Source organism: Euprymna scolopes, chromosome 11 (assembly GCF_053919585.1).
Source record: "Euprymna scolopes isolate OS-2025 chromosome 11, ASM5391958v1, whole genome shotgun sequence".
NCBI lineage: Eukaryota > Metazoa > Mollusca > Cephalopoda > Sepiida > Sepiolidae > Euprymna > Euprymna scolopes.
In genome coordinates this window covers 29,803,371-29,813,074 of record NC_136492.1, presented here as the reverse complement: position 1 = coordinate 29,813,074, position 9,704 = coordinate 29,803,371, and the positions used below count along the sequence as shown (strand labels likewise).

The following is a 9,704-nucleotide window of genomic DNA, read 5'->3' as shown; positions in this document are numbered from 1 at the left end:
AAACCTGTTAATCATGAGTATGTTGCGTTTATCATGTGAATTATTTTTCGATGCTGATTTCTACCATAATTTCTACTTCGGTTGTTTAGATGCCCTCATATATTTTCATCCTGTTTTCTTTCGCACATCGATGTGGCCGCGTGGCCTAATGGATAAGGCGTCTGACTTCGAATCAGAAGATTGCGAGTTCGAGTCTCGTCGTGGTCGAATTGTTTTGTCGTGATCATTCTTTTATATTAAACGAAACAACTTCCACCTGTTAATCATGAGTATGTTGCGTTTAACATGTGAATTATTTTTCGATGCTGATTTCTACCATAATTTCTACTTCGGTTGTTTAGATGCCCTCATATATTTTCATCCTGTTTTCTTTCTTATATTGATGTGGCCGCGTGGCCTAATGGATAAGGCGTCTGACTTCGAATCAGAAGATTGCTAGTTCGAGTCTCGTCGTGGTCGAATTGTTTTGTCGTGATCATTCTTTTATATTAAACGAAACAACTTCCGCCTGTTAATCATGAGTATGTTGCGTTTAACATGTGAATTATTTTTCGATGCTGATTTCTACCATAATTTCTACTTCGGTTGTTTAGATGCCCTCATATATTTTCATCCTGTTTTCTTTCGCACATCGATGTGGCCGCGTGGCCTAACGGATAAGGCGTCTGACTTCGAATCAGAAGATTGCGAGTGCGAGTCTCGTCGTGGTCGAATTGTTTTATCGTGATCATTCTTTTATATTAAACGAAACAACTTCCACCTGTTAATCATGAGTATGTTGCGTTTAACATGTGAATTATTTTTCGATGCTGATTTCTACCATAATTTCTACTTCGGTTGTTTAGATGCCCTCATATATTTTCATCCTGTTTTCTTTCTTATATTGACGTGGCAGCGTGGCCTAATGGATAAGGCGTCTGACTTCGAATCAGAAGATTGCGAGTTCGAGTCTCGTCGTGGTCGAATTGTTTTGTCGTGATCATTCTTTTATATTAAACGAAACAACTTCCGCCTGTTAATCATGAGTATGTTGCGTTTAACATGTGAATTATTTTTCGATGCTGATTTCTACCATAATTTCTACTTCGGTTGTTTAGATGCCCTCATATATTTTCATCCTGTTTTCTTTCTTATATTGATGTGGCCGCGTGGCCTAATGGATAAGTCGTCTGACTTCGAATCAGAAGATTGCGAGTTCGAGTCTCGTCGTGGTCGAATTGTTTTGTCGTGATCATTCTTTTATATTAAACGAAACAACTTCCGCCTGTTAATCATGAGTATGTTGCGTTTAACATGTGAATTATTTTTCGATGCTGATTTCTACCATAATTTCTGCTCCTGTTGTTTAGATGCCCTCATATATTTTAATCCTGTTTTCTTTCGTATACCAATGTGGCCGCGTGGCCTAATGGATAAGGCGTCTGACTTCGAATCAGAAGATTGCGAGTTCGAGTCTCGTCGTGGTCGAATTGTTTTATCGTGATCATTCTTTTATATTAAACGAAACAAGTTAAACCTGTTAATCATGAGTATGTTGCGTTTATCATGTGAATTATTTTTCGATGCTGATTTCTACCATAATTTCTACTTCGGTTGTTTAGATGCCCTCATATATTTTCATCCTGTTTTCTTTCGCACATCGATGTGGCCGCGTGGCCTAATGGATAAGGCGTCTGACTTCGAATCAGAAGATTGCGAGTTCGAGTCTCGTCGTGGTCGAATTGTTTTGTCGTGATCATTCTTTTATATTAAACGAAACAACTTCCGCCTGTTAATCATGAGTATGTTGCGTTTAACATGTGAATTATTTTTCGATGCTGATTTCTACCATAATTTCTACTTCGGTTGTTTAGATGCCCTCATATATTTTCATCCTGTTTTCTTTCGCACATCGATGTGGCCGCGTGGCCTAATGGATAAGGCGTCTGACTTCGAATCAGAAGATTGCGAGTTCGAGTCTCGTCGTGGTCGAATTGTTTTGTCGTGATCATTCTTTTATATTAAACAAAACAACTTAAACCTGTTAATCATGAGTATGTTGCGTTTAACATGTGAATTATTTTTCGATGCTGATTTCTACGATAATTTCTACTTCGGTTGTTTAGATGCCCTCATATATTTTCATCCTGTTTTCTTTTGCACATCGATGTGGCCGCGTGGCCTAACGGATAAGGCGTCTTACTTCGAATCAGAAGATTCAGAGTTCGAGTCTCGTCGTGGTCGAATTGTTTAGTCGTGATCATTCTTTTATATTAAACGAAACAACTTAAACCTGTTAATCATGAGTATGTTGCGTTTAACATGTGAATTATTTTTCGATGCTGATTTCTACCATAATTTCTACTTCGGTTGTTTAGATTCCCTGATATATTTTCATCCTGTTTTCTTTCGCACATCGATGTGGCCGCGGGGCATAATGGATAAGGCGTCTGACTTCGAATCAGAAGATTGCGAGTTCGAGTCTCGTCGTGGTCGAATTGTTTTGTCGTGATCATTCTTTTATATTAAACGAAACAACTTCCACCTGTTAATCATGAGTATGTTGCGTTTAACATGTGAATTATTTTTCGATGCTGATTTCTACCATAATTTCTACTTCGGTTGTTTAGATGCCCTCATATATTTTCATCCTGTTTTCTTTCTTATATTGATGTGGCCGCGTGGCCTAAATGATAAGTCGTCTGACTTCGAATCAGAAGATTGCGAGTTCGAGTCTCGTCGTGGTCGAATTGTTTTGTCGTGATCATTCTTTTATATTAAACGAAACAACTTCCGCCTGTTAATCATGAGTATGTTGCGTTTAACATGTGAATTATTTTTCGATGCTGATTTCTACCATAATTTCTACTTCGGTTGTTTAGATGCCCTCATATATTTTCATCCTGTTTTCTTTCTTATATTGATGTGGCCGCGTGGCCTAATGGATAAGTCGTCTGACTTCGAATCAGAAGATTGCGAGTTCGAGTCTCGTCGTGGTCGAATTGTTTTGTCGTGATCATTCTTTTATATTAAACGAAACAACTTCCGCCTGTTAATCATGAGTATGTTGCGTTTAACATGTGAATTATTTTTCGATGCTGATTTCTACCATAATTTCTGCTCCTGTTGTTTAGATGCCCTCATATATTTTCATCCTGTTTTCTTTCTTATATTGATGTGGCCGCGTGGCCTAATGGATAAGGCGTCTGACTTCGAATCAGAAGATTGCGAGTTCGAGTCTCGTCGTGGTCGAATTGTTTTATCGTGATCATTCTTTTATATTAAACGAAACAAGTTAAACCTGTTAATCATGAGTATGTTGCGTTTATCATGTGAATTATTTTTCGATGCTGATTTCTACCATAATTTCTACTTCGGTTGTTTAGATGCCCTCATATATTTTCATCCTGTTTTCTTTCGCACATCGATGTGGCCGCGTGGCCTAATGGATAAGGCGTCTGACTTCGAATCAGAAGATTGCGAGTTCGAGTCTCGTCGTGGTCGAATTGTTTTGTCGTGATCATTCTTTTATATTAAACGAAACAACTTCCACCTGTTAATCATGAGTATGTTGCGTTTAACATGTGAATTATTTTTCGATGCTGATTTCTACCATAATTTCTACTTCGGTTGTTTAGATGCCCTCATATATTTTCATCCTGTTTTCTTTCTTATATTGATGTGGCCGCGTGGCCTAATGGATAAGGCGTCTGACTTCGAATCAGAAGATTGCTAGTTCGAGTCTCGTCGTGGTCGAATTGCTTTGTCGTGATCATTCTTTTATATTAAACGAAACAACTTCCGCCTGTTAATCATGAGTATGTTGCGTTTAACATGTGAATTATTTTTCGATGCTGATTTCTACCATAATTTCTACTTCGGTTGTTTAGATGCCCTCATATATTTTCATCCTGTTTTCTTTCGCACATCTATGTGGCCGCGTGGCCTAACGGATAAGGCGTCTGACTTCGAATCAGAAGATTGCGAGTGCGAGTCTCGTCGTGGTCGAATTGTTTTATCCTGATCATTCTTTTATATTAAACGAAACAAGTTAAACCTGTTAATCATGAGTATGTTGCGTTTATCATGTGAATTATTTTTCGATGCTGATTTCTACCATAATTTCTACTTCGGTTGTTTAGATGCCCTCATATATTTTCATCCTGTTTTCTTTCTTATATTGATGTGGCCGCGTGGCCTAATGGATAAGGCGTCTGACTTCGAATCAGAAGATTGCGAGTTCGAGTCTCGTCGTGGTCGAATTGTTTTGTCGTGATCATTCTTTTATATTAAACGAAACAACTTCCGCCTGTTAATCATGAGTATGTTGCGTTTAACATGTGAATTATTTTTCGATGCTGATTTCTACCATAATTTCTACTTCGGTTGTTTAGATGCCCTCATATATTTTCATCCTGTTTTCTTTCTTATATTGATGTGGCCGCGTGGCCTAATGGATAAGGCGTCTGACTTCGAATCAGAAGATTGCGAGTGCGAGTCTCGTCGTGGTCGAATTGTTTTGTCGTGATCATTCTTTTATATTAAACGAAACAACTTCCACCTGTTAATCATGAGTATGTTGCGTTTAACATGTGAATTATTTTTCGATGCTGATTTCTACCATAATTTCTACTTCGGTTGTTTAGATGCCCTCATATATTTTCATCCTGTTTTCTTTCTTATATTGACGTGGCAGCGTGGCCTAATGGATAAGGCGTCTGACTTCGAATCAGAAGATTGCGAGTTCGAGTCTCGTCGTGGTCGAATTGTTTTGTCGTGATCATTCTTTTATATTAAACGAAACAACTTCCGCCTGTTAATCATGAGTATGTTGCGTTTAACATGTGAATTATTTTTCGATGCTGATTTCTACCATAATTTCTACTTCGGTTGTTTAGATGCCCTCATATATTTTCATCCTGTTTTCTTTCTTATATTGATGTGGCCGCGTGGCCTAATGGATAAGTCGTCTGACTTCGAATCAGAAGATTGCGAGTTCGAGTCTTGTCGTGGTCGAATTGTTTTGTCGTGATCATTCTTTTATATTAAACGAAACAACTTCCGCCTGTTAATCATGAGTATGTTGCGTTTAACATGTGAATTATTTTTCGATGCTGATTTCTACCATAATTTCTGCTCCTGTTGTTTAGATGCCCTCATTTATTTTAATCCTGTTTTCTTTCGTATACCAATGTGGCCGCGTGGCCTAATGGATAAGGCGTCTGACTTCGAATCAGAAGATTGCGAGTTCGAGTCTCGTCGTGGTCGAATTGTTTTATCGTGATCATTCTTTTATATTAAACGAAACAAGTTAAACCTGTTAATCATGAGTATGTTGCGTTTATCATGTGAATTATTTTTCGATGCTGATTTCTACCATAATTTCTACTTCGGTTGTTTAGATGCCCTCATATATTTTCATCCTGTTTTCTTCCGCACATCGATGTGGCCGCGTGGCCTAATGGATAAGGCGTCTGACTTCGAATCAGAAGATTGCGAGTTCGAGTCTCGTCGTGGTCGAATTGTTTTGTCGTGATCATTCTTTTATATTAAACGAAACAACTTCCGCCTGTTAATCATGAGTATGTTGCGTTTAACATGTGAATTATTTTTCGATGCTGATTTCTACCATAATTTCTACTTCGGTTGTTTAGATGCCCTCATATATTTTCATCCTGTTTTCTTTCTTATATTGATGTGGCCGCGTGGCCTAATGGATAAGGCGTCTGACTTCGAATCAGAAGATTGCGAGTGCGAGTCTCGTCGTGGTCGAATTGTTTTGTCGTGATCATTCTTTTATATTAAACGAAACAACTTCCACCTGTTAATCATGAGTATGTTGCGTTTAACATGTGAATTATTTTTCGATGCTGATTTCTACCATAATTTCTACTTCGGTTGTTTAGATGCCCTCATATATTTTCATCCTGTTTTCTTTCGCACATCGATGTGGCCGCGTGGCCTAATGGATAAGGCGTCTGACTTCGAATCAGAAGATTGCGAGTTCGAGTCTCGTCGTGGTCGAATTGTTTTGTCGTGATCATTCTTTTATATTAAACGAAACAACTTAAACCTGGTAATCATGAGTATGTTGCGTTTAACATGTGAATTATTTTTCGATGCTGATTTCTACGATAATGTCTACTTCGGTTGTTTAGATGCCCTCATATATTTTCATCCTGTTTTCTTTCGCGCGTCGATGTGGCCGCGTGGCCTAATGGATAAGGCGTCTGACTTCGAATCAGAAGATTGCGAGGTCGAGTCTCGTCGTGGTCGAATTGTTTTGTCGTGATCATTCTTTTATATTAAACGAAACAACTTCCGCCTGTTAATCATGAGTATGTTGCGTTTAACATGTGAATTATTTTTCGATGCTGATTTCTACCATAATTTCTACTTCGGTTGTTTAGATGCCCTCATATATTTTCATCCTGTTTTCTTTCGCACAACGATGTGGCCGCGTGGCCTAACGGATAAGGCGTCTGACTTCGAATCAGAAGATTGCGAGTGCGAGTCTCGTCGTGGTCGAATTGTTTCGTCGTGATCATTCTTTTATATTAAACGAAACAACTTCCACCTGTTAATCATGAGTATGTTGCGTTTAACATGTGAATTATTTTTCGATGCTGATTTCTACCATAATTTCTACTTCGGTTGTTTAGATGCCCTCATATATTTTCATCCTGTTTTCTTTCGCACATCGATGTGGCCGCGTGGCCTAACGGATAAGGCGTCTGACTTCGAATCAGAAGATTGCGAGTTCGAGTCTCGTCGTGGTCGAATTGTTTTGTCGTGATCATTCTTTTATATTAAACGAAACAACTTCCACCTGTTAATCATGAGTATGTTGCGTTTAACATGTGAATTATTTTTCGATGCTGATTTCTACCATAATTTCTGCTCCGGTTGTTTAGATGCCCTCATATATTTTCATCCTGTTTTCTTTCACACATCGATGTGGCCGCGTGGCCTAATGGATAAGGCGTCTGACTTCGAATCAGAAGATTGCGAGTTCGAGTCTCGTCGTGGTCGAATTGTTTTGTCGTGATCATTCTTTTATATTAAACGAAACAACTTCCGCCTGTTAATCATGAGTATGTTGCGTTTAACATGTGAATTATTTTTCGATGCTGATTTCTACCATAATTTCTACTTCGGTTGTTTAGATGCCCTCATATATTTTCATCCTGTTTTCTTTCTTATATTGATGTGGCCGCGTGGCCTAATGGATAAGTCGTCTGACTTCGAATCAGAAGATTGCGAGTTCGAGTCTCGTCGTGGTCGCATTGTTTTGTCGTGATCATTCTTTTATATTAAACGAAACAACTTCCGCCTGTTAATCATGAGTATGTTGCGTTTAACATGTGAATTATTTTTCGATGCTGATTTCTACCATAATTTCTACTTCGGTTGTTTAGATGCCCTCATATATTTTCATCCTGTTTTCTTTCGCACAACGATGTGGCCGCGTGGCCTAACGGATAAGGCGTCTGACTTCGAATCAGAAGATTGCGAGTGCGAGTCTCGTCGTGGTCGAATTGTTTCGTCGTGATCATTCTTTTATATTAAACGAAACAACTTCCACCTGTTAATCATGAGTATGTTGCGTTTAACATGTGAATTATTTTTCGATGCTGATTTCTACCATAATTTCTACTTCGGTTGTTTAGATGCCCTCATATATTTTCATCCTGTTTTCTTTCTTATATTGATGTGGCCGCGTGGCCTAATGGATAAGGCGTCTGACTTCGAATCAGAAGATTGCGAGTTCGAGTCTCGTCGTGGTCGAATTGTTTTGTCGTGATCATTCTTTTATATTAAACGAAACAACTTCCGCCTGTTAATCATGAGTATGTTGCGTTTAACATGTGAATTATTTTTCGATGCTGATTTCTACCATAATTTCTACTTCGGTTGTTTAGATGCCCTCATATATTTTCATCCTGTTTTCTTTCTTATATTGATGTGGCCGCGTGGCCTAATGGATAAGTCGTCTGACTTCGAATCAGAAGATTGCGAGTTCGAGTCTCGTCGTGGTCGAATTGTTTTGTCGTGATCATTCTTTTATATTAAACGAAACAACTTCCGCCTGTTAATCATGAGTATGTTGCGTTTAACATGTGAATTATTTTTCGATGCTGATTTCTACCATAATTTCTACTTCGGTTGTTTAGATGCCCTCATATATTTTAATCCTGTTTTCTTTCGCACATCGATGTGGCCGCGTGGCCTAATGGATAAGGCGTCTGACTTCGAATCAGAAGATTGCGAGTTCGAGTCTCGTCGTGGTCGAATTGTTTTGTCGTGATCATTCTTTTATATTAAACGAAACAACTTAAACCTGTTAATCATGAGTATGTTGCGTTTAACATGTGAATTATTTTTCGATGCTGATTTCTACCATAATTTCTACTTCGGTTGTTTAGATGCCCTCATATATTTTCATCCTGTTTTCTTTCGCACATCGATGTGGCCGCGTGGCCTAACGGATAAGGCGTCTGACTTCGAATCAGAAGGTTGCGAGTGCGAGTCTCGTCGTGGTCGAATTGTTTTGTCGTGATCATTCTTTTATATTAAACGAAACAACTTCCACCTGTTAATCATGAGTATGTTGCGTTTAACATGTGAATTATTTTTCGATGCTAATTTCTACCATAATTTCTACTTCGGTTGTTTAGATGCCCTCATATATTTTCATCCTGTTTTCTTTCTTATATTGATGTGGCCGCGTGGCCTAATGGATAAGGCGTCTGACTTCGAATCAGAAGATTGCGAGTTCGAGTCTCGTCGTGGTCGAATTGTTTTGTCGTGATCATTCTTTTATATTAAACGAAACAACTTAAACCTGTTAATCATGAGTATGTTGCGTTTAACATGTGAATTATTTTTCGATGCTGATTTCTACCATAATTTCTACTTCGGTTGTTTAGATGCCCTCATATATTTTCATCCTGTTTTCTTTCGCACATCGATGTGGCCGCGTGGCCTAATGGATAAGGCGTCTGACTTCGAATCAGAAGATTGCGAGTTCGAGTCTCGTCGTGGTCGAATTGTTTTGTCGTGATCATTCTTTTATATTAAACGAAACAACTTAAACCTGTTAATCATGAGTATGTTGCGTTTAACATGTGAATTATTTTTCGATGCTGATTTCTACGATAATGTCTACTTCGGTTGTTTAGATGCCCTCATATATTTTCATCCTGTTTTCTTTCGCGCGTCGATGTGGCCGCGTGGCCTAATGGATAAGGCGTCTGATTTCGAATCAGAAGATTGCGAGGTCGAGTCTCGTCGTGGTCGAATTGTTTTGTCGTGATCATTCTTTTATATTAAACGAAACAACTTAAACCTGTTAATCATGAGTATGTTGCGTTTAACATGTGAATTATTTTTCGATGCTGATTTCTACCATAATTTCTACTTCGGTTGTTTAGATGCCCTCATATATTTTCATCCTGTTTTCTTTCACACATCGATGTGGCCGCGTGGCCTAATGGATAAGGCGTCTGACTTCGAATCAGAAGATTGCGAGTTCGAGTCTCGTCGTGGCCGAATTTTTTTGTCGTGATCATTCTTTTATATTAAACGAAACAACTTAAACCTGTTAATCATGAGTATGTTGCGTTTAACATGTGAATTATTTTTCGATGCTGATTTCTACGATAATTTCTACTTCGGTGGTTTAGATGCCCTCATATATTTTCATCCTGTTTTCTTTCGTATAT

The 9,704-nt window shown here is 38.5% G+C and overlaps 34 non-coding genes across 34 annotated transcripts; all 34 read left to right on the top strand.

The window, feature by feature from the left end:
- The first annotated feature begins 134 nt into the window (after positions 1-134).
- Positions 135-207, top strand: Trnar-ucg (transfer RNA arginine (anticodon UCG)). The gene has a single exon. It is a non-coding gene; the product is annotated as a tRNA-Arg (tRNA).
- Positions 208-386: 179 nt separating this feature from the next.
- Positions 387-459, top strand: Trnar-ucg (transfer RNA arginine (anticodon UCG)). The gene has a single exon. It is a non-coding gene; the product is annotated as a tRNA-Arg (tRNA).
- A 179-nt stretch (positions 460-638) lies between these two features.
- Positions 639-711, top strand: Trnar-ucg (transfer RNA arginine (anticodon UCG)). Its single transcript has one exon. It is a non-coding gene; the product is annotated as a tRNA-Arg (tRNA).
- A 179-nt stretch (positions 712-890) lies between these two features.
- Trnar-ucg (transfer RNA arginine (anticodon UCG)) lies at positions 891-963 on the top strand. Its single transcript has one exon. It is a non-coding gene; the product is annotated as a tRNA-Arg (tRNA).
- Positions 964-1,142: 179 nt separating this feature from the next.
- Trnar-ucg (transfer RNA arginine (anticodon UCG)) lies at positions 1,143-1,215 on the top strand. The gene has a single exon. It is a non-coding gene; the product is annotated as a tRNA-Arg (tRNA).
- Positions 1,216-1,394: 179 nt separating this feature from the next.
- Positions 1,395-1,467, top strand: Trnar-ucg (transfer RNA arginine (anticodon UCG)). Its single transcript has one exon. It is a non-coding gene; the product is annotated as a tRNA-Arg (tRNA).
- A 179-nt stretch (positions 1,468-1,646) lies between these two features.
- Positions 1,647-1,719, top strand: Trnar-ucg (transfer RNA arginine (anticodon UCG)). The gene has a single exon. It is a non-coding gene; the product is annotated as a tRNA-Arg (tRNA).
- A 179-nt stretch (positions 1,720-1,898) lies between these two features.
- Positions 1,899-1,971, top strand: Trnar-ucg (transfer RNA arginine (anticodon UCG)). Its single transcript has one exon. It is a non-coding gene; the product is annotated as a tRNA-Arg (tRNA).
- A 935-nt stretch (positions 1,972-2,906) lies between these two features.
- Trnar-ucg (transfer RNA arginine (anticodon UCG)) lies at positions 2,907-2,979 on the top strand. The gene has a single exon. It is a non-coding gene; the product is annotated as a tRNA-Arg (tRNA).
- A 179-nt stretch (positions 2,980-3,158) lies between these two features.
- On the top strand, positions 3,159-3,231 carry Trnar-ucg (transfer RNA arginine (anticodon UCG)). The gene has a single exon. It is a non-coding gene; the product is annotated as a tRNA-Arg (tRNA).
- A 179-nt stretch (positions 3,232-3,410) lies between these two features.
- Trnar-ucg (transfer RNA arginine (anticodon UCG)) lies at positions 3,411-3,483 on the top strand. Its single transcript has one exon. It is a non-coding gene; the product is annotated as a tRNA-Arg (tRNA).
- A 179-nt stretch (positions 3,484-3,662) lies between these two features.
- Trnar-ucg (transfer RNA arginine (anticodon UCG)) lies at positions 3,663-3,735 on the top strand. The gene has a single exon. It is a non-coding gene; the product is annotated as a tRNA-Arg (tRNA).
- A 179-nt stretch (positions 3,736-3,914) lies between these two features.
- Positions 3,915-3,987, top strand: Trnar-ucg (transfer RNA arginine (anticodon UCG)). Its single transcript has one exon. It is a non-coding gene; the product is annotated as a tRNA-Arg (tRNA).
- Positions 3,988-4,166: 179 nt separating this feature from the next.
- Trnar-ucg (transfer RNA arginine (anticodon UCG)) lies at positions 4,167-4,239 on the top strand. Its single transcript has one exon. It is a non-coding gene; the product is annotated as a tRNA-Arg (tRNA).
- Positions 4,240-4,418: 179 nt separating this feature from the next.
- On the top strand, positions 4,419-4,491 carry Trnar-ucg (transfer RNA arginine (anticodon UCG)). The gene has a single exon. It is a non-coding gene; the product is annotated as a tRNA-Arg (tRNA).
- Positions 4,492-4,670: 179 nt separating this feature from the next.
- Positions 4,671-4,743, top strand: Trnar-ucg (transfer RNA arginine (anticodon UCG)). The gene has a single exon. It is a non-coding gene; the product is annotated as a tRNA-Arg (tRNA).
- Positions 4,744-5,174: 431 nt separating this feature from the next.
- Positions 5,175-5,247, top strand: Trnar-ucg (transfer RNA arginine (anticodon UCG)). Its single transcript has one exon. It is a non-coding gene; the product is annotated as a tRNA-Arg (tRNA).
- A 179-nt stretch (positions 5,248-5,426) lies between these two features.
- On the top strand, positions 5,427-5,499 carry Trnar-ucg (transfer RNA arginine (anticodon UCG)). The gene has a single exon. It is a non-coding gene; the product is annotated as a tRNA-Arg (tRNA).
- Positions 5,500-5,678: 179 nt separating this feature from the next.
- On the top strand, positions 5,679-5,751 carry Trnar-ucg (transfer RNA arginine (anticodon UCG)). Its single transcript has one exon. It is a non-coding gene; the product is annotated as a tRNA-Arg (tRNA).
- Positions 5,752-5,930: 179 nt separating this feature from the next.
- Positions 5,931-6,003, top strand: Trnar-ucg (transfer RNA arginine (anticodon UCG)). Its single transcript has one exon. It is a non-coding gene; the product is annotated as a tRNA-Arg (tRNA).
- Positions 6,004-6,182: 179 nt separating this feature from the next.
- On the top strand, positions 6,183-6,255 carry Trnar-ucg (transfer RNA arginine (anticodon UCG)). The gene has a single exon. It is a non-coding gene; the product is annotated as a tRNA-Arg (tRNA).
- A 179-nt stretch (positions 6,256-6,434) lies between these two features.
- Trnar-ucg (transfer RNA arginine (anticodon UCG)) lies at positions 6,435-6,507 on the top strand. Its single transcript has one exon. It is a non-coding gene; the product is annotated as a tRNA-Arg (tRNA).
- Positions 6,508-6,686: 179 nt separating this feature from the next.
- On the top strand, positions 6,687-6,759 carry Trnar-ucg (transfer RNA arginine (anticodon UCG)). Its single transcript has one exon. It is a non-coding gene; the product is annotated as a tRNA-Arg (tRNA).
- Positions 6,760-6,938: 179 nt separating this feature from the next.
- Positions 6,939-7,011, top strand: Trnar-ucg (transfer RNA arginine (anticodon UCG)). The gene has a single exon. It is a non-coding gene; the product is annotated as a tRNA-Arg (tRNA).
- Positions 7,012-7,190: 179 nt separating this feature from the next.
- On the top strand, positions 7,191-7,263 carry Trnar-ucg (transfer RNA arginine (anticodon UCG)). Its single transcript has one exon. It is a non-coding gene; the product is annotated as a tRNA-Arg (tRNA).
- A 179-nt stretch (positions 7,264-7,442) lies between these two features.
- Trnar-ucg (transfer RNA arginine (anticodon UCG)) lies at positions 7,443-7,515 on the top strand. Its single transcript has one exon. It is a non-coding gene; the product is annotated as a tRNA-Arg (tRNA).
- A 179-nt stretch (positions 7,516-7,694) lies between these two features.
- Positions 7,695-7,767, top strand: Trnar-ucg (transfer RNA arginine (anticodon UCG)). The gene has a single exon. It is a non-coding gene; the product is annotated as a tRNA-Arg (tRNA).
- A 179-nt stretch (positions 7,768-7,946) lies between these two features.
- Trnar-ucg (transfer RNA arginine (anticodon UCG)) lies at positions 7,947-8,019 on the top strand. Its single transcript has one exon. It is a non-coding gene; the product is annotated as a tRNA-Arg (tRNA).
- Positions 8,020-8,198: 179 nt separating this feature from the next.
- Positions 8,199-8,271, top strand: Trnar-ucg (transfer RNA arginine (anticodon UCG)). The gene has a single exon. It is a non-coding gene; the product is annotated as a tRNA-Arg (tRNA).
- Positions 8,272-8,450: 179 nt separating this feature from the next.
- Positions 8,451-8,523, top strand: Trnar-ucg (transfer RNA arginine (anticodon UCG)). Its single transcript has one exon. It is a non-coding gene; the product is annotated as a tRNA-Arg (tRNA).
- A 179-nt stretch (positions 8,524-8,702) lies between these two features.
- Trnar-ucg (transfer RNA arginine (anticodon UCG)) lies at positions 8,703-8,775 on the top strand. Its single transcript has one exon. It is a non-coding gene; the product is annotated as a tRNA-Arg (tRNA).
- Positions 8,776-8,954: 179 nt separating this feature from the next.
- Trnar-ucg (transfer RNA arginine (anticodon UCG)) lies at positions 8,955-9,027 on the top strand. The gene has a single exon. It is a non-coding gene; the product is annotated as a tRNA-Arg (tRNA).
- A 179-nt stretch (positions 9,028-9,206) lies between these two features.
- Positions 9,207-9,279, top strand: Trnar-ucg (transfer RNA arginine (anticodon UCG)). Its single transcript has one exon. It is a non-coding gene; the product is annotated as a tRNA-Arg (tRNA).
- A 179-nt stretch (positions 9,280-9,458) lies between these two features.
- Positions 9,459-9,531, top strand: Trnar-ucg (transfer RNA arginine (anticodon UCG)). The gene has a single exon. It is a non-coding gene; the product is annotated as a tRNA-Arg (tRNA).
- Positions 9,532-9,704: the final 173 nt, after the last annotated feature.